We start from the raw sequence: 19,635 nt of genomic DNA, 5'->3' as shown, positions 1-19,635 counted from the left end.
CCAAGACGTTTTTAAACTTTTTCAATACCATACTGTCTTTCTTAGGCATTGCATTGCTCACATAATTTCTTGAGTCTTTAACGTCTTACTGAAAAACAGGGTGTTTAAGCTGCACTTCCAAGCACTCCATCATGTACAGCTGAGACATGCGTTAATCCAAATGGTATAAATGTGTGTACATATAGCCTCAAAAGGTTCACAGAAGCTGTCAGATGTTTACTATCTTTGGACCTAAACCTTGTATTCGACCTTCCTTTGATCTGGCAATGAAAAACAATGTTTTTGAATATTTTTTTTTTTTTTTTGCAATTAATACACAGATGGAGATGTGTCTCATGCAAAGAACCATTAAAAAATTGGGGGAATTTGGTTTTTCAATTTTGTCTTGGATTATCAAATGATTAAGTAATTTAGCATTTTCATGTATCTGAAGTATGTGAAACTGGCTCAACATATTACAGTGAAATGCTCAGTTGAATGTTTTGAATGGATCTAATATCTCTTTCATCTCTAGAGAATGTGTGACATCAATGGGTATGTCCTCCACATCATCAACACTAATGTAATAATGTATTAATATATTACCAGCTTTCTCTGGAATGTGGTGTACGATCAAGACTGATCACACTCTCTTCACACACTCTTCTGTGACACAAGGTGGACATTTTTCTGCTGAAACTGGTCTGTGCTCACCAAAATTTGAACCACTGCCCCCAGTGCCCGAAGCTAGAAGTGTTATTAAGCTGAAGTATGTAATATCTGCGCCACCAAACGGAATTGCAAAATTAAACAATGTTTTCAAAACAGTTTTCAGTATATGCCCCCATCTGGCATTGGTCAAATAAAGAGATAGTCCCGCCCCCAACTCACATCATTGGTTGAGGTCTAAACAAGTGTGGCAGCGGGGGAGTGGTCAAGCATCCGTCCGGAGAGAGAGAAAGTGGTAAGGGCACTTGTACTTGAGCTAGATTATGTGTAACACCTGTCTCCATTAGAGCTGTCAACACGTGGACATCGTTTTGTATTATTCCTGGTGGATTATGCAACGCGATATCCAGAAGCAGTGCCCCTGTGCAACATCTCAGCATGTAGTGTTGCAGAGGCACTCTTTAAAGTAATCTCCCGGGTGGGGATTCCGAAAGGGCACAACCTTTATGTCACGGACACTACATGAGCTTTACAAATTATAGGGCATTAAATCGATCCGCACCAGCGTTTACTATCCACAAACAGATGGCCTGGTGGAACGATTTAATAAAACCCTTAAAAACATGATTCATAAGTTTGTGCATGAGGATGCTAGAAATTGCGACAAATGGCACGATCCCCTGTTAATTGCAGTACGAGAGGTCCCGTAAGCCTCCACTGGGTTTTCCCCATTCGAGCTGCTGTATGGGCGGCGCCCGCGTGGCGTGCTTGATGTCACACGCAAAGCTTGGGAGGAGGGACCTTCAAACAGTAAGAATGAAATTCAATACATTCTTGATTTTAGAGCAAAACTCCATACTCTGGGGCAACTAACACAGGAGAATTTGCTCCAAGCTCAAGAACGACAGAGCCGACTGTATGACAGGGGAACTTAGCTGTGGGAATTTGCACCGAGAGATAAGATACTCGTATTACTCCCCACATCGAGCTCCAAATTACTTGCCAAGTGGCAAGGACCCTTTGAGGTCACACGATGAGTTGGGGATCTCGATTATGAGGTAAAGTGAACCGTTAGAGGGGGCACACGTCAAATATATCACCTCAACCTCCTAAAATTGTGGAGGGAGTCAGTCCCTGTGACGTTGGCTTCGGTAGTTCCAGAGAGGGCGGAGCTCAGGTTGGAGGTGAATATAAAACACAATCATTTCACACCGGTCACTTGTGGAGACCACCTCTCCCCGGGGCAACTGTCAGAGATTGCCAAGTTGCAACAGGAGATTGCAGACGTGTTTTCCCCTCTACTGGGTAGTACAAACCTCATCCAACACCACATCAAGACCGAGCCGGGGGTGGTGGTACGTAGCCATCCCTACCGATTGCCCGAGCACAAAAAGAAAATTGTCTGGGAAGAATTGGATGCAATGCTCGATATGGGGGTAATAGAGGAATCCCACAGCGACTGGTCCAGCCTGGTTGTTCTAGTTCCTAAGAGCGACGGGTCTGTACGGTTCTGTGTGGATTACAGAAAAGTCAATGCGGTGTCTAAATTTGATGCGTACCCAATGCCTCACGTTGATGAGTTGCTCGATCGGTTGGGCACTGCTCGATTTTATTAGACACTGGATTTGACAAAGGGTTATTGGCAGATCCCCTTGACACCAATTTCCCATGAAAAAACAGCCTTCTCCATGCCGTTTGGATTACACCAATTTGTGACACTTCTGTTCGGTTTGTTTGGAGCCCCGGCTATGTTTCGGCATCTCATGGACCGAATCCTCAGACCGCATTCTGCTTATGCCGCTGCCTATTTAGATGATATCATCATTTACAGCAATGATTGGCAGCAGCACGTGCATCATCTGAGGGTGGTTCTGAGATCGCTGCAATGAGCAGGACCCACAGCAAACCCCAAGAAGTGCTCGATTGGGCGGGTGGAGGTACGGTATCTGGGGTTCCACTTGGGCCACGGGCAGGTGCGTCCCCAAATTGACAAGACTGCGGTGATTGCGACCTGCCCAAGGCCCAAGACCAAAAAGGGGGTGAGACAGCTCCAGACCCGGTCCAGTGGACGGAGCAGTGTCAACAGGCATTCATGCAGGTTAAAGCTGCACTTTGCGGGGGGCCACTTTTACATTCACCCAATTTCTCTCTCTCTTTTATCTTGCAGACGGACGCTTCAGACAGAGGGCTGGGGGCCGTACTCTCGCAGGTGGTGGAGGAGGAGGAGGAGCGCCCGGTGCTGTACATCAGCCGCAAGCTCTCGCTGAGGGAGGAGACTAAGTACAGCACCATAGAAAAGGAGTGTCTTGCCATCAAGTGGGCAGTCCTCACTCTCCGGTACTACCTGTTGGGGCGGCCCTTCACCGCCTGCTCGGATCACGCCCCACTCCAATGGCTCCACCGCATGAAAGATACCAACACGCGGATCACCCGTTGGTATCTGGCTCTTCAGCCATTTAAGTTCAAGGTGGTCCACAGACCGGGAGTGCAGATGGCTGTCGTCGACTTCCTTTCCAGAAATGGGGGGGAGTGGTAGACAGTCCGGATGTCTCCCCGGCCTGAGTCAGGCGGTGGGGATATGTGGCAGTGGGGGCGTGGTCAAGTGTCCATCCGGAGAGAGAGAAAGCGGTAAGGGCACTTGCACCTGAGCTAGATTATGTGAAACACCTGTCTCTAATTATAATGAGCATGGGGAGAGCGGCATATAAGCAGCCATGCCACCAGCAGAGAGGAGAGAGTGTCTGGCACAAGGAAGGCGACGGTGATCCTGAAGCTGTTGCGTTCATTCTGTTGTATTTGTGAAGCTGATGTGTATAAGTAACTACATGCCTGTAAAAGCCATTCTGCTGTGAAGTTCATTACAATAGGGCACTCAAAACAAACAGAGCAATTTGCCACAGAAAGACAGTGCTTACAGTTTCCAAGAAAATTAACCTATGATTGGCTTACTTAAAGTTGTCTCTGCATGTTAAGCTGGGATAGAAGAAAGTATTTTAACAAGTTATGTGTGAGTTCCAGTTTTTGTGTGAAATGTCCAGAGAGTGACGCCAAAAGTGAGTTGTATTTTGAGTTAAAAATTATGTAGTACAGTCAGCAGGAATGCATATTTTATTAACCTTTCCATGTAACCCAGACCCCAACCATAAGCCTAACAGTCAGTGGAGTTAAAATGTCATTTTTGAGTGAAAGTGCAACCTTCGAATCATGCTCGCCATTCTTATATTAACAATTACTTCCTGGTTTACATGGGATCAGAACAAGTGTCTCGGAGGTTGCCTGCAGTGGATCAGTGGATATTCAGGCTTAGCCAAGACCTCTGTGGATACATATAGGGCCATCCTTTGATGAAATATCAGAATATAATTCACTTTATGATAAAAGTTTAAAATGTAACATCTATGCAATGTCATGTCTGAGAAATTAAGCCATATTTTAAGAGTGCTACGTCTTAAGCGCAGCACTATGTGATACGATATACAATGTCAATGTGCATGGCTGTGAAGTTTTGATATTTTAATGCAAGCATGCGCTAAGTCTAGGCACAAGTGAGTTGGAGAAATCGCACCCGTGAATAGATAATGGTGTAGGGCTTTACTGGTTGTTTAGATCAGTGCTACTATCAGAAATAATTGGTAATTATTTCTTTAGTTATTAATTAATATTTAAATTAATTAATTTAATCTAACTCATTAAAACCTCATATGGGGCTCCAGTAAATGTAGTGCGCTACGTTTAGGAGCGGGTTTGGTTATTAGCAATAATTAATAATTATCAAAGATATTTATTACTTATTAAAATAAATAGAACATTGATGAGAATCAATGTTAGCTTTTTTAATCCTTTAAATCAACAATTATCAAAGATAATCACTAATCATTAACATTGAAGAAACATTAATTAAAATTAACACTAGCTTATTGATCATTCAAATTCAACAATCATCAAAGATAATTATCAATTATCAAAAATCAGTAGAATATTAATAAGGATAAATATTGATGGGGCACCACCCTGGAATCAGGGACTAATAACCAGATAGTATAACAGTCTCAACATTAAATTGTTTTCTTAGGAAAATCGACATCCGAAGAATATCGATTTTCAGGAAAAAACAATGAATGAAGGCTTGAATCCGAGCACTGACATCCCGTCAGCATGACACAGGTGTATGCAAAACAAACCAAAACACTTCTCTTTGTAATATAGCAAAGTTTATTTATGCAGTAATATCAATTAATAATTAATACAATGCAGTCAATAAACTTCCGACTTACAACTACAAACTAAACAGTGATGTGATTAGATATGGAAACCAAAATAATCCTATAACACATAAGGTGTGTTTGTGTGTGTAAGGAGGGACGCGCACAAAATGGCAGAATTGACTCTCGTGGAGAGTATGTCACACGAGACTTCCGACCAGAGAATATGGCCGCGAATGTGGGCGGAGAGAAACCAGTCAATGGTGTCTACCAGTTTACCACATGTATCTGCTTGTTCGATAGCTTAGGGACAAAGCTGAGCTTTATCACGAAGCTATCTACTAGCCAAAAATGTGTGGGAGAATGTTTTTGAGGGGTCGCTCACGCGTGTGTGTGTGGTTTGTACGAGAGAGAGAGAGAATTAAGTGACGGCCCCAAAGCCGGTTTCGCGATCGTGGGAGAGAAAGCAGCTGTTAGTTTATCACTCAGAGACGCGGTGGACGGCTCGTAAACTGTCCCGCGGTCTTTGATTCTTTAATGGATAAACTCAGTGTGCCGGTCTCACCCGCGATGGCGGAAATGCACAGCAGTCCAATGTGGTTGGACTACAATACAGCAAATACTTCACTTCTGCAGGCAAACGGATGAAGATGCGGATTGCTCGGCAGTCTCCTTCGGATCCGTTAGTGTTCGGTGGAACACAGAGTAATCTCAACTCGTCCAGCGAGATGGAGATTGTATGGCCACAGTTTCAAGTCGGATGTTACTTCCTTGTGTCACGAGGCTGCACCTGAGAGCAGCGATGAGCTGCGTCTACGCACGGCGGGCAAAGTTGCTGGAAGCAAATCCCGGAAGCATCTCAGATGTATTTCTACTCCTGATGATGTCATGGTTGAGGTGCCTTCTGTCGTGTGCCTCATCCAATAGGAGTTGAGAGTTTGATCCTTCAGTGAGCAAGGCTTCATGGGATTTGTTGTCTGTTTTGGACTCCCTTTGTTTGATTTTGGTGCAATTTTTATCAGTAACATTTATGATTGGTATGTGAGCCTGAGTTAGGTTTTACGACTGTGTTAGGCCTGCCTTTGTCTTCTATCTGAATACATGAGGCCCAACATTCCCCCTTTTGGTCTGAAGAGTTGGTTGTTGTCCAGCATCTTTAGAGCAACTGAAGGGCCGAACAGTTCTTGTCGGTTCACAGTAACCTGTGGGTTACGCCATCCATGTATTCCTGATAGGAAAGAAAATGGTTGCACAGTCCATACAGTTCATTAGAGTTCACAGAGGCTTTATCGTCTGGACAGAGATTGAGGCACATCTGGGCATAGAAATTCTAGCTAAATCTAAAACTACATTCATCACACATAATAACCGTAACACAATCCTTTGTTGTTCTTTGGTCATAACACAAAGTCAAAGTAGAACCTGACAATGGTTACTAGGAACAAAATGTTAGAGGAAAGGAGGGTTAAAGGTTAAAAGGCTTATCTTTGGAAATGATTGGGGTTAACCTGTGGGATGGGCTCAGACCGGTGTGTAAAACACGGCTGTATGAGGAGGGAGTCCAGTCTGGCCTGTAGGTGTTGAATGTACCTGAACATGGCGTGTGCAATAATTGCGATGATCCAACCACTAAGCAGGAGCCAGAGGCCAACCAAACTGATAGGGTGTACTCAGTAAGGACGATCTGCTTATGTGACTACGAAATATAGTGGTCAAGCCAGTCGGTTTGAGACTGAACTTCACTAATTTCGTCCCTTCAGCCTGAAGCTGCTGTTGAAGGGTGTCATCAATGGTGAGGTTGTGACCTCTAAATGCATCCATGATCTCAATTTCTGTGTCATTTTTGTTGACATTGAGATGATGGAGGACAATATCTTCAATGTGAACACCATTTGGTTTGGTAATGTTAGTTTAATGGCTGTATCATGGCGGTTGTATGACATTGGGACTTCAGTGGCTGGTGTGTTAACGAGCCAGCGATTGCCTGCTCGCTCTACCCTTGTCTCTGTTCCTTCATCTTTGATGGACATGCTACCTTGACACTTGTTCAGGGAATTTGGCTCTTAGGCCGCAGAGGTAGTCAGTCACCTCTCACAAAGGGGTTGTGTTTGGACAAACCCAATGAATGTTCTTTGTCTTGGTACACATGTTTAGGTTAGAGATAAGGTAGAGCGAGGGGTCCTCATCACGGTAGGCGAGTGTTGGTGGTGTTTTGAGGTGAATGTGTGCATTACCTCTCTGAAAACCAACATTAAATACGGACTTTAGTCTGTATATATTCTGCCTATGATGGTAGATTGAGGATAAATCCTATTTCGAGGTTCTGAGGATTTACATGGATTGGAATTTCAATGCCAAAACTATATGCCAGGTGTATCCGTGAAGGTTGCACAATGGAGATAGTAGCAGATCTAAGGATTTGGTCTAGGGAGACCAGGTAAGCTGGAATCCTTCCACCACTCAGACTGTTGACTGAGGAGCTAATTTCCCTGAGGTCCTGCATTAGATCTCTAACGATACACACATAAGTTGTCTTCTCTGACAAAGTCCCTAAAGCATGCAAAGTGTTATTGATAAGAATGGAGTGCAAATTTACAGTGACTATAGTACCCTGAAGGGTTTTATTCAGGTCCTGTAATTGTTCTTATTGGAGTCGTCGTCTCTGCTGGATTTTTGGACGATGGCGACTTGTCCATCTGAAGCTGGCGAACTGTTTTCTGGACCAAGTGGTCTCGGTATGTCAACCTGAGCCCACGTGTCCACGATGGCAGCCAATGAGCAGAGCCAATCGGTTCAGTAGGTCCTGGCCAACTAACAGTGGTTCTGTATTAATGGGACATATGTAAACAGGGTCTATTAGCATCATCCCTTGAAAGGTGTCAATCCGGGCCCGTTTTGTGATAGATGACCTATCTTGCGTATAGCTTGTGATGCTTACGTTGCAGGTCTCTGTCTATAACGGTTTGCCAAGGGAAAGCTTTGCTCTAGCCACCTCTGCGAAGGTGTTGGAACCCATTAAACTTATTTCGGAACTGGTGTCGAGTAGTGCGTGGGAGCCGATTCACCCACAAAAAGTAGGGTGTGGCATGTTAGGAGTGACTGTTTTGGGGAGCAACTTGGACCCTGTTCCCCTTTTCCGGACCTACAAAATAAACCTTGGCATTAACGGGAGGGGGTACATCGTCTAGTCATACTGACGGGGTTTCAGCGCCGTGTTCCTTTGAGGAGATCGGCGGACCTGGTGAACAACGGAGCACGTCAAGCTTCATTACTAACTCAGTCAAGCATCTCCTTATATCCTCCATTTCTTTTCTCAAATCTTGTTCTCTGAGGGGGTTTGAAACCTTTTCTACCCACCCACCTTCTTGTTTGGGTTTTCGTTCGAACCAAGCCTTTCCTTTCAGCCAATGAACGTTTTGTTGTTTTGGCATTTCGGCATTTCGTTGCCTTCAAACACTAGGTCTGCATATTCTGAGGCTTGGATCCCCAGGACTCTGGCATCACCTTCGTGCCCTCGGGCAGGGCGCACGCGTGTCTCCCATGCCAGTTGCGCATACCTTCTGATTTCCTGCATGGTGGGGTTGCCCGTTCTGCAGTGCATCGTGACGTCATATCGCACGCACTCGTGGAGGTTGTGAAGGAAGAGAGACTTGAAAGCTCGTTCCTCCTCCAGACCTGGTTCATTACTTCCTTGGAAGTACACGATTCTCAGGCATCTGTAATACTCACGCGGAGCCTCGTGCCTCTTCTATGTGATGGCGAAAGCAGCTATGGTAGCGGAGTCTTCGTCGAAATACAGCAATTACTCCTCATGTAGGGCTTTACACAGAGCTGAGTAGCGGTTTCAGGTACAAGTCGGTAGCGTTTCCATGAACGCATGGACACACCTTACCGTGGTCTTCCATACAAGCTTGAGTTTTTCACACGACGAAGCATAAGGCAAGTCAGCCAGGCAGTGCTCAATTCCCCTAAGATAACTGTCGATGTTTGAATCTCAAATACTTGGGTCAAAGCGTTCTATGTCCCCTGCAAGGGACTCGAGCTGTCGGATGCGCAAGCGTTGGTGGCGGTATGACCACGGGTCGTCCGAGTCATGCGAAACACCATAGTCACTCTGATCGCTATAGCGATGAGGACGACATCCTCCCCTTCATGGTGGAGAAGGAGTCCAGTCGACGCATGGGGGTGGGCCCCGGATTGCGTACAGCTCCCTGGCTAATGGGATCTTTGAGCCGCTTACACCACTCTTGGCTTGAAAATAAACATCCCCTCTCTGGTGTGGAATCAGTCGGTTTGAAATGCAAGGTGGAGTGACTAAAAACTGACTGGGGGGGCAACTATAAGCAGGGCTCTACAGAGCAAGTATTTCACTCGCATTTGCCCCTAAAAATAGATATGTGCAAACTGGAAAAATTATTACAACAACCTACCATAATCTATCCCCCCCTCCCACTGCTAATTGTTTAAAAATTACAAGACCCACATTCCACAAGCGGCATGCGCCAACCACAGTAGAGTTTTCTGTGATGACACAGTCCAGTCAGAGAGAGAAAGGTGAACAACACTGGAAAAAATGATCAGAATAGGCTATAAGTAAACGTGCAGACATCGCTGAAAATGAAGCCCATTCAATTTTATTTTAAGTGAAAAAGAGACGAGGAGAAAGAGGAATTTGGCGAGGGGGATTCACAAGGTTCAACTAATGAAGCCTCTTCACAAGGTTTACCTGAGGTGGCTAACGTTGACATGGTGGCTAATGTTAGGGATGCTGAGAACAACGTTAGCGAAACTACCGTGACCCCCACTGTCACTTCAACATCCACTGTAGCCGGTGGAGGGAGAACATACAGATTCAATGTGAATTGGCTCAAAATGTTCCCATGGCTAGAGGTCGAAAACAATGTCATGTTCTGCAAATATTGTAGAGGGCAGAAACAGGCGGGCAACTCATCCTTCGTGTCAGGAAACCCGCATCTGAAAAGAGATAGCGTAGCGAAACATAACATCTCGCAGCGGCATATCCAGTGCAGAGATCTGTATCTGTTGAGACAGGACAATCCATCAGGCACGGTGTCAGCAGCCTTGAGGAGGCAAGGGCTGCTGTCTGAGGAGGAGAAGAGGAGGCAGCTGAAAATAAAGATAAACATCGCATACTTCATTGCGAAAGAAGAAGAACCTTTCGTCAAATTTGGGCCGCTTATCAGACTCCACCACAAAAACGGAGTTGACATTAATCCCACATATGACAATGATGTAAGATGTGCGGAGATGATCGGTCAAATTACTGACATTATGAGAGAGAGCCTGTCAGCGAAGCTGAAAGCTGCGAAATATCTTGCCGTTCTAATAGACGGAGACACTGATATATCCAACACCGAATGCGAGACTGTCTATGTACGCTTGTTGCAGGATGGAAAGCCAGTCAATCTCCTGGTCGGACAACAGACCGTAGAGCACTCCCATGCCATTGGTAAGTTGTTCATCTTTATAGGCTTTATTCTTGTGTAAAGTTTAATCATTATTCATAATGGAGATAATTTAGTTTGTCAGAAATACTTTTGTATAATTGTTTTTTTGTGTTGTCATTCGAGGTATTTTAGATGCCACCAAGGCCACATTTCGTGCTGTTTGCCCAGAGGAGGATGGAGGGTCATGGATGAAGAAGTGCATCTCCTTCGGGGCAGATGGTGCCTCCGTGAACATGGGCCACCGTGGGGGAGTTATTGCCCACCTGCAGAGAGAGGCAGGGGGGCATATAATCCCAATCCACTGTATGCCACATAGGTTTGTAACTAATAAATTCTCTATGATTTAGTTTTATTTGCTAGCAGAGAATGTTAAACAATACTGTATGTGTGTGTGTGTGTGTGTGTGTGTGTGTGTGTGTCTGTGTGCGTGTGTGCACTAAGTGCTGGAATGGTAAATACCACAGAATTATTGTTTTCTGTTGGCACAAGAGACGGGGGATGGAGACGGTGAATTGTTTTGAATATTCTGTTCTGACTTTCACAGACTAGAGCTGGCAATACTGACCATTCAGAAGAAAGAGCCAAAGGTTTCTGTCATATATGATCTTCTGAATCTGATATGGAAGACATATCACTTCAGCGGAAAATCCAAACGAGAGCTCTATGTTCTCGGGCAAGAGCTCGGTGTGGATATTTGCACACCGTCTAGTGTCAAGGGTACTCGCTGGATCCCCCATGTCCACAGAGCCCTCAAAGTGTTCCTACGGCATGCACAAGACAAGGGCCTTGCCACTGACGAAGGCCAGTACTCCGTTGTTCTGCAGCACATGAAGCACCTGGCCATAGCATCAACAACAGCGGAAGTTCAAGGGTGGGCAAAGAAGGTCAGTTTTATACAGGAAATGTAATACCACACTAGTTTTAAAAAATAGGTTCAAGACTCAAATAAACTTTCAGAATCAAATAATTGACAGGTGACAGTTTATTTTCTCACTACTTAACAGATAATGCGGGAAATGGAGAATGCACTCTTTTGTGTATTCTGCCATTTTCTCTCAGACATGTTTGAGGAGCTATCCTCACTTAGCCTCACCCTGCAAAGGAATGACCTGATCCTCCCCCAAGCCACATCAGAGTTGAGGAAGACAGTGATCAGACTGGAAGCACTAAAGCTTAGGGCAAAGGCAGGAGGCATGCTGGAGAAGATCCAGACCATGCTTGCTCAGCAGCAGGGTGATGAGAGGAGATTCCAGGTGTGTTAGGATGAGAGCTTGTTAGGATGTAAGAGAAATCAATGATTAAAATCGATGATTAAGACAAATTCTCAGTGTGAGAATCAATGTATTCGTTGCCCAATAGAACGATTTGAGGATAAGGAGGGAAATGCAGTGGAGAAGTCTTTAAAACATTTTTAATGGGAGACAGAAAAATGGCCAGACATTTCATTGTGTGTTGGTGTGTGTGTCTCTCTGTGTGTGTGTTATTTCTGTTAAAGGGAATAACACTGAAGGGGAATCTGAAAGGCTTCACGGACCTCACCAATCCCCAGCTGAAGCAGCACATGGAGGTGGCCATCAACATCGGCGTGGATGATCTCAAAGCCAGGTTTGGTGATTTGCTGAAGGATGAGGGTGTCCAGACCCCAGTGGAGTCTTTCAGAGTGCTAAACCCTGACACATGGCCAGAAGACCAGGCCAGCCTTCTCACCTTTGGCGATGATGGTGTGGCATACCTGATTAGGCATTTCAAGGAGCCTCTAAAGAGGTAAGAATTTATTTGACACTGCATTGCCATATGAGACAATGTTATGTTTGCATATTTGCAAACTCACTTGCTCTGTTCAATCCTGCTGATCGGGGTGCAACATGGCTGCAATCCAGGATGAGTGGCAGGGGCTGAAAATCCTGGTCAGCCACAATTTCAAGGACAAGTCCTACAGTGGCCTGTGGGAGACCATGTTGACAAAGGACCCCTACAGGCACGATTACAAGGTAGACTAACAGTCCTGAGTGGTGATGTATGGTATCCTTCTATGGTTGGTTTTGATAAGTTAATGGTAAGAGTTTAAATGAAATTGAAAGATATATTTTCCCTAGAACATACTGGAGTTGGTGCAGCTTATGCTGGTGCTGCCCATTTCAGCCGCCCAGTGTGAGCGAGGCTTCTCTGCGCAGAACCGGTTTAAGAATTCGACAAGAATTTGCCTTGGGGTCTCCACCACCGAAGACCTGATGAGGATCAGCCTGGAGGGGCCTTCTGTCGAGGAGTTCGATCCCACTCCTGCCGTGGACTGCTGGCTGACCTCTAAGCGTGCCAGACGGCCAACATACAAAAGCAGCTGGACAACTGATATCCTTTGCGTCTAGTAGGCATGGGTCAATGTGTGATTTTGGTGGTATGTGCTGTTCCACAGATGTGTGTCCCTTAGTACACGCACACATACTCACACACACAGTATAAATATGTATGTAATAAATTGTTTGTTAATAAACTCTGTGTTACATTTTTCACTGTGCTCCTAAATTTCTTTGTGTGCTCCTACATTTTTTCATTTAGGAGCGTATGTACTCCTTGGGAAAAAAGTTAGCGTAGAGCCCTGTATAAGGAGGGGCACCTGCATCCAACCAGCGGGCCGCTGGAGGAGCTTGAAAGGTGTCTTGGAGGATGAAGTCAGAGACTGTAACACTAGGGGCAGCTCGGCTCCTAGCGTGTGTCCCTGGGTTTCTCAGGGGCACATTTCTACGTGTAGTGCTAAAGAGGGGGCCCTCTTCTATGTCAGATGTTGTGCTGTGCATTTCAGCTGCACTTACCTGATCTGACTCTACTCTTAGCTGAGCAGCTTGAAGCTGCCTACGCAGAGTTTCGTTTTGCTCCTGTATCCGGGCATTATCTTCCTGTGCCTGGACTTTCTCAGCTTGGGTGCACCTAACTTCTTGGTGCAGGCTGAGATTTTCATTCTGCACCGCTTTGTAGCTGCTCTGCAGCTGGGCGAGCTGGGCCTGGTGCTCTGCGGTTTGCAGTTGGATTTTGCGGTGATGAAGAAGGAACATTTGGCCCATTAGGTCTGGGATTGTGCTCTTTGGCTTCCCGACTGGGTTGTTGACATAATCAACTAGTTCCTGCAATGCTTCATCACAACGACTAATATTGTAGCCGTTAAAGTTATCTCTCTCCTCTACGGAGAGACGGTGGACAGCAGCGACCACATCTTGCCGTGCTGGGTCAAAATCATATCAAAATCAAATCAAATCACTTTATTGTCACACAGCCATATACACAAGTGCAATGGTGTGTGAAATTCTTGGGTGCAGTTCCGATCTACATAGCAGTCGTGACAGTGATGAGACAGTACCAATTTACAATAACACCAAATTAACACAACACAATTTAAATATCTGATATACACATAATTACACTCAACAATATACAAATAATAACATACACTGTACAGTATACAATACGCACTATATAGATACACATTATTCAATAAAAATAAAAAATAAAATATATAAAAAAGTATATATAGTATATATAGAATGTACAGTATTGTACTGTATTGACATTTAGCTGTCGGTTGATAGTCAGTTATTAAGAGAGAATATAATATAATAATAATTTAATTTATGACAGTCCGGTGTAAGATATAAGAGTAAGGGTAATAACGTGCAGTGCTGATGTATTTGATTGTGGGAGATCAAGAGTTCAGAAGTCTGATTGCTTGGGGGAAGAAGCTATCATGAAGTCGGCTGGTGCGGGTCCTGATGCTGCAATACCGCCTACCTGATGGTAGCAGTGAGAACAGCCCATGGCTTGGGTGGCTGGAGTCTCTGATGATCCTCTGAGCTTTTTTCACACACCGCCTTGTATATATTTCCTGGAGGGAGGGAAGCTCACCTCCGATGATGTGTCTGGCAGTTCGCACCACCCTTTGCAGTGCTTTGCGGTTGTGGGCGGTGCTATTGCCATACCAGGCGGAGATGCAGCCAGTCAGGATGCTCTCTACAGTGCAGGTGTAGAACCGTGTGAGGATGTGGCAGTTCATTCCAAACCTCCTCAGCCGTCTCAGGAAGAAGAGGTGCTGATGAGCCTTCTTCACAACGACTTCAGTGTGGATGGACCATGTGAGTTCCTCAGTGATGTGGACACCCAGGAACTTGAAGCTGCTGACTCTCTCCACTGGTGCTCCATTGATGGTGATGGGACTGTTTTCTCTGTCTTTTCTCCTGAAGTCCACCGCAAGCTCCTTTGTCTTACTGATGTTGAGGGAGAGGTTGTGCTCCTGACACCAGTGTCCTCTCTGTAGGCTGTTTCATCATTGTCAGTGATCAGACCTACCACCGTCATGTCATCAGCAAACTTAATGATGGTATTGGAGCTATGTTTTGCCACACAGTCATGTGTGTACAAGGAATACAGTAGTGGGCTGAGAACAAAGCCCTGTGGGGCTCCAGTGTTGAGGGTCAGTGATGAGGAGATGTTGCTGCCTATTCTAACCACCTGGCGTCTGCTTGACAGGAAGTCCAGGATCCAGCTGCACAGTGAGCTGTTTAAGCCCAGAGCCCGGAGTTTCTCATCTAGCTTGGAGGGCACTATGGTGTTGAATGCTGAGCTGTAGTCTACAAACAGCATTCTCACATAAGTGTTCTTTTTTTCCAGGCGGGAGAGAGCAGTGTGTATTGTAGATGCAATGGCATCATCGGTGGAGCGGTTGTTGCAGTAAGCAAACTGCAATGGGTCCAGTGATGGAGGCAGCACAGAGCAGATATAGTCTCTGATTAGTCTCTCAAAGCATTTGGTGATGATGGGGGTCAGAGCAACAGCCAGTCATTTAAACAAGTTATTTTTGATTGTTTTGGAACAGGCACAATGGTGGTTGTTTTAAAGCATGTGGGGACTACAGACAAAGAGAGGGAAAGGTTGAAAATGTCCGTAAAATCACCAGCCAGCTGGTTCGCGCACGCTCTGATGACGCGGCCCGGAATGCCGTCTGGGCCCGCGGCTTTGCGGATATTCACCCCTCGGAAGGATCGGGTTACATCCGCTACAGAGACGGAGAGTGAACTAACCTCTGTAGCTTCGGCCGCGAGAGCTCTCTCCCCGAGGGCAGTGTTATTTCCCTCGAAACGAGCATAAAAAATATTTAGCTCATCCGGGAGAGAGGCAGCGGCGTTCATGGCGGAGTTTTTATTCCCTTTAAAGTCCGTGATGATGTTAATTCCCTGCCACATGCTTCTAGAGTTGGTGGTGTTAAACTGTCCTTCAATCTTGCTCCTGTACTGGCGTTTTGCGGTTCCGATTGAACTGGCTTGTTTATGCTCCTCCGCGTTCCCGGAATTAAAAGCGGAGGTCCGCACATTAAGTGCCGCACGAACATCGCTATTAATCCAAGGTTTCTGATTCAGATAGATCCATACTGTTCTGGTTGGAACCATGTCCTCTACGCACGTTCTGATGAAGCACATTACGCTATCAGCGTAAAGCTCGATGTCATCATCAGAGGCGGACCGGAACATCTCCCAGTCCGTGTGATCAAAACAGTCCTGTAGCGTAGAATCTGATTGGTCCGACCAGCACTGGATCGTTCTGAGGGTGGGTGCTTCCTGTTTCAATTTCTGCCTGTAAGCGGGCAGAAGCAGAATGGAAGAGTGGTCCGATTTGCCAAATGGTGGGCGGGGGAGGGATTTGTAGCCATCCTGGAAGGGAGAGTAGCAATGGTAGCTTCAGCTCCAGTCACGCAGGGCAATTGGTGACTCATTTTACTGGGGCATTAAAAATTATTGCGACACAGTGGCTCTGATAACTTGTTGTTTTACAGTTGCTATAATGCTGACATGAACGCACAGGTGAGAGGCTTCGACCTGTGGCTTACGGGCTACTGTTATGTAATGTGCGAATTTCACTGCATTCTCTCTTTTGTGGAGGTCAATGAAGTGACTTGGCACCTCTCTGTAACATATAGGTGAAAGCGTTAGGAGTTAAATAACAACAACAGCAGGTTTTAAGCAGACTATCGTAAATTTACCAACCCCTAATTCACTCTTAAGAGCACTTTCACACCACACTGGCTTATGTTTAGCAAGTTGTGAGAAGTCAATTGTCAAACAGAACCAAACTTTGAAGTAATGATTCAAGTTATTACTTTGGATTCTTATGCATACACACTGTGACAGAACTGGCATGTAGGATTCCTCACACGGGACACCAATTATTATGTAGGGCTTTACTGGTTGTTTAGATAGGTGCTACTATCAGAAATAATTGGTAATTATTTCTTTAGTTATTAATTAATATTTAAATTAATTAATTGAATCTATCTCATTAAAACCTCATATGGGGCTCCAGTAAATGTAGTGCGCTATGTTTAGGAGCAGGTTTATTTATCAAAGATAATTAAAATAAATAGAACATTGATGAGAATCAATGTTAGCTTTTTTAATCCTTTAAATCAACAATTATCAAAGATAATCACTAATCATTAACACTGAAGAAACATTAATTAAAATTAACACTAGCTTATTGATCATTCAAATTCAACAATCATCAAAGATAATTATCAATTATCAAAAATCAATAGAATATTAATAAGGATTAACATTGATGGGGCACCACCCTGGAATCAGGGACTAATAACCAGATAGTATAACAGTCTCAATATTAGATTGTTTTCTTAGGCAAATCGACATCCGAAGAATATCGATTTTCGGGAAAAAACAATGAATGAAGGCTTGAATCCGAGCACTGACATCCCGTCAGCATGACACAGGTGTATGCAAAACAAACCAAAACACTTCTCTTTGTAATATAACAAAGTTTATTTTTGCAGGAATATCAGTTAATAATTAATACAATGCAGTCAATAAACTTCCGACTTACAACTACAAACTAAACAGTGATATGATTAGATATGGAAACCAAAATAATCCTATAACACATAAGGTGTGTGTGTGCGTAAGGAGGGACGTGCACAAAATGGCGGATGTGACTCTCTTGGAGAGTATATCACGTGAGACTTCCGACCAGAGAATATGGCCACGAATGTGGGCGGAGAGAAACCAGTCAATGGTGTCTACCAGTTTACCACGTGTATCTGCTTGTTCGATAGCTTAGGGACAAAGCTGAGCTTTATCACGAAGCAATCTACTAGCCAAAAATGTGTGCGAGAATGTTTTTGAGGGGTCGTGCGTGTGTGTGTGTGTGTGTGGGTGTGTGTTTAGTACGAGAGAGAGAAAGAATTAAGTGACGACCCCAAAGCCGGTGTCGCGATCGTGGGAGAGAAAGCAGCTGTTTGTTTATCACTCAGAGACACGGTGGATGGCTCGTAAACCATCCCGCTGTCTTTGATTCTTTAATGGATAAACTCAGTGTGCCGGTCTCACCCGCGATGGCGGAAATGTACAAAGTGGTTGGACTACAATACAGCAAATCTCATTCGTGATAATTAAATACCTTGAGTATTAGCAATAACCTTGATACACAAGAATAACACACTATAATATTCTATCTCTGCCCAGACGTAAACCTATTACTTCAATCACATGAGGATGCAGAATGTGTGTTCATCCGTCCTTTAACTCCGTCTCGGTTCCTCGAGGCTCGGGTGATGACGGGAGGCCGTTTCCTCGCTCTGTCGGCGGGCGGTACGGCTGCTGATTCTCGCGTGCTGGCGGAGAAATCAGTGACATCGACTTGATTGAAGATGGAAGAGAAATCTTTTATCTCTTCACTTCTGCAGGCAAATAGATGAAGATGCGGATTGCTCGGCGGTCTCCTTTGGATCCGTTAGTGTTCGGTGGAACACAGAGTAATCTCAACTCGTCCAGTGAGATGGAGATTGTATGGCCACAGTTTCAAGTCGGACATTACTTTCTTGTGCCACGAGGCTGCACCTGAGAGCAACGATGAGCTGTGTCTACGCACGGCGAGCAAAGTTGCTGGAAGCAAATCCCGGAAGCATCTCAGAGGAATTTCTACTCCTGATGATGTCATGGTTGAGGTGCGTTCTGTCGTGTGCCTCATCCAGTACGAGTTGAGAGTTCGATCCTTCAGTGAGCAAGGCTTCATGGGATTTGTAATCTGTTTTGGACTCCCTTTGTTTGATTTTGGTGTGATTTTTATCAGTAAAATTTATGACTTGGTATGTAGGCCTGAGTTAGGTTTTACGACTGTGTTAGGCCTGCCTTTGTCTTCTATCTGAATACATGAGGCCCAACAATGGGCTGGGCCAAGTGTAATTTAATTCTGAGGTTCTTTTCCGGTTATTGCACCATCTACACCCTATAATATATTCCATTCCCTGTCAAGCAACGTTGATATAAATGAAGACAGCATATTAATAAGAATTTGATAGTTTAAATGGGCTGAGTAGAACTGTAGACCATTTGTAGCTTATATTTTTTTGTGCAGTAACTACATCCTTGCTGTGAACTTTCTCCTGTTTTGTCCACCATCATTCCAGTGCTATGGTGTTGTGAGCTGTGAAATAATACTGAAGGTGTGTGTGTTTTTTCCTGCCTCCAAAAATCCCCTGCTCTGTGACTGTATTGTCGGCTGCGCTGTTCCAGACCGCAATGTAGATGTTGAATGTGTTCTCTATCGGCCTCTCTGGGAATGTTTGCTCTCACCCTGCTCACCCGTGTCACACCTGCAGTCTTGATGGTGTTACAGGACACTTAAAACATGCTTTGCTGCTCTCCCTTTGTTCATTGTTTTGTAATTTTTATTTGTTATACAGTATGTTTATCTGTTTAATGTTTTGTTTAATTTCTGTTCAGCATCTTTGAAATTGGGAAAGTGCTATACAAAATAAACATTACTATAATTATTACTCAGACGCACAGGAAGATGTCTAAACCTGCTGGGTATTACTGCCTGCCGCTTCTCCGCCGGTGCCTTCAGTTTTCCAGCTATGGGGTCATCAGCTGGGAGTCACCTATCACAGATGTTTTGTCCCTTTAATCCCAGAACATCTCTTGGTGGTGGGGCGGCGGTCAGGGATGTCTCCCTGCCACCCCCTGCAGCTGCACACTATTGCCTTTCGTTCTTGCTTTCCCATCAAGACATTTCTCTTGTTGACATACCATACAACCAGGGTTCAATACACCCCCCCCCCACCCCCCCAATGAGCAGACCTATCCTACGTCCAAGGCCTCTTCTCTCTTAGAAAACCAATCCTCCAACAGATTAAGTTGGAGAGCGATGTGAGAGGCGAGCCGCGAGACTCTGTCAGCTGCCCCTCCAGTGCCTAGCTTGGTCTGGTTTCTCTCCCCCACGTAATCCCTCTCCAGAAACCCCCAGATAAGGACCGAGTGGGTCAGCGG

The sequence above is a fragment of the Myxocyprinus asiaticus genome, chromosome 20 (genome assembly GCF_019703515.2).
Source record: "Myxocyprinus asiaticus isolate MX2 ecotype Aquarium Trade chromosome 20, UBuf_Myxa_2, whole genome shotgun sequence".
In the NCBI taxonomy this organism is placed as follows: domain Eukaryota; kingdom Metazoa; phylum Chordata; class Actinopteri; order Cypriniformes; family Catostomidae; genus Myxocyprinus; species Myxocyprinus asiaticus.
Note: the sequence above shows the minus strand (reverse complement) of the source record.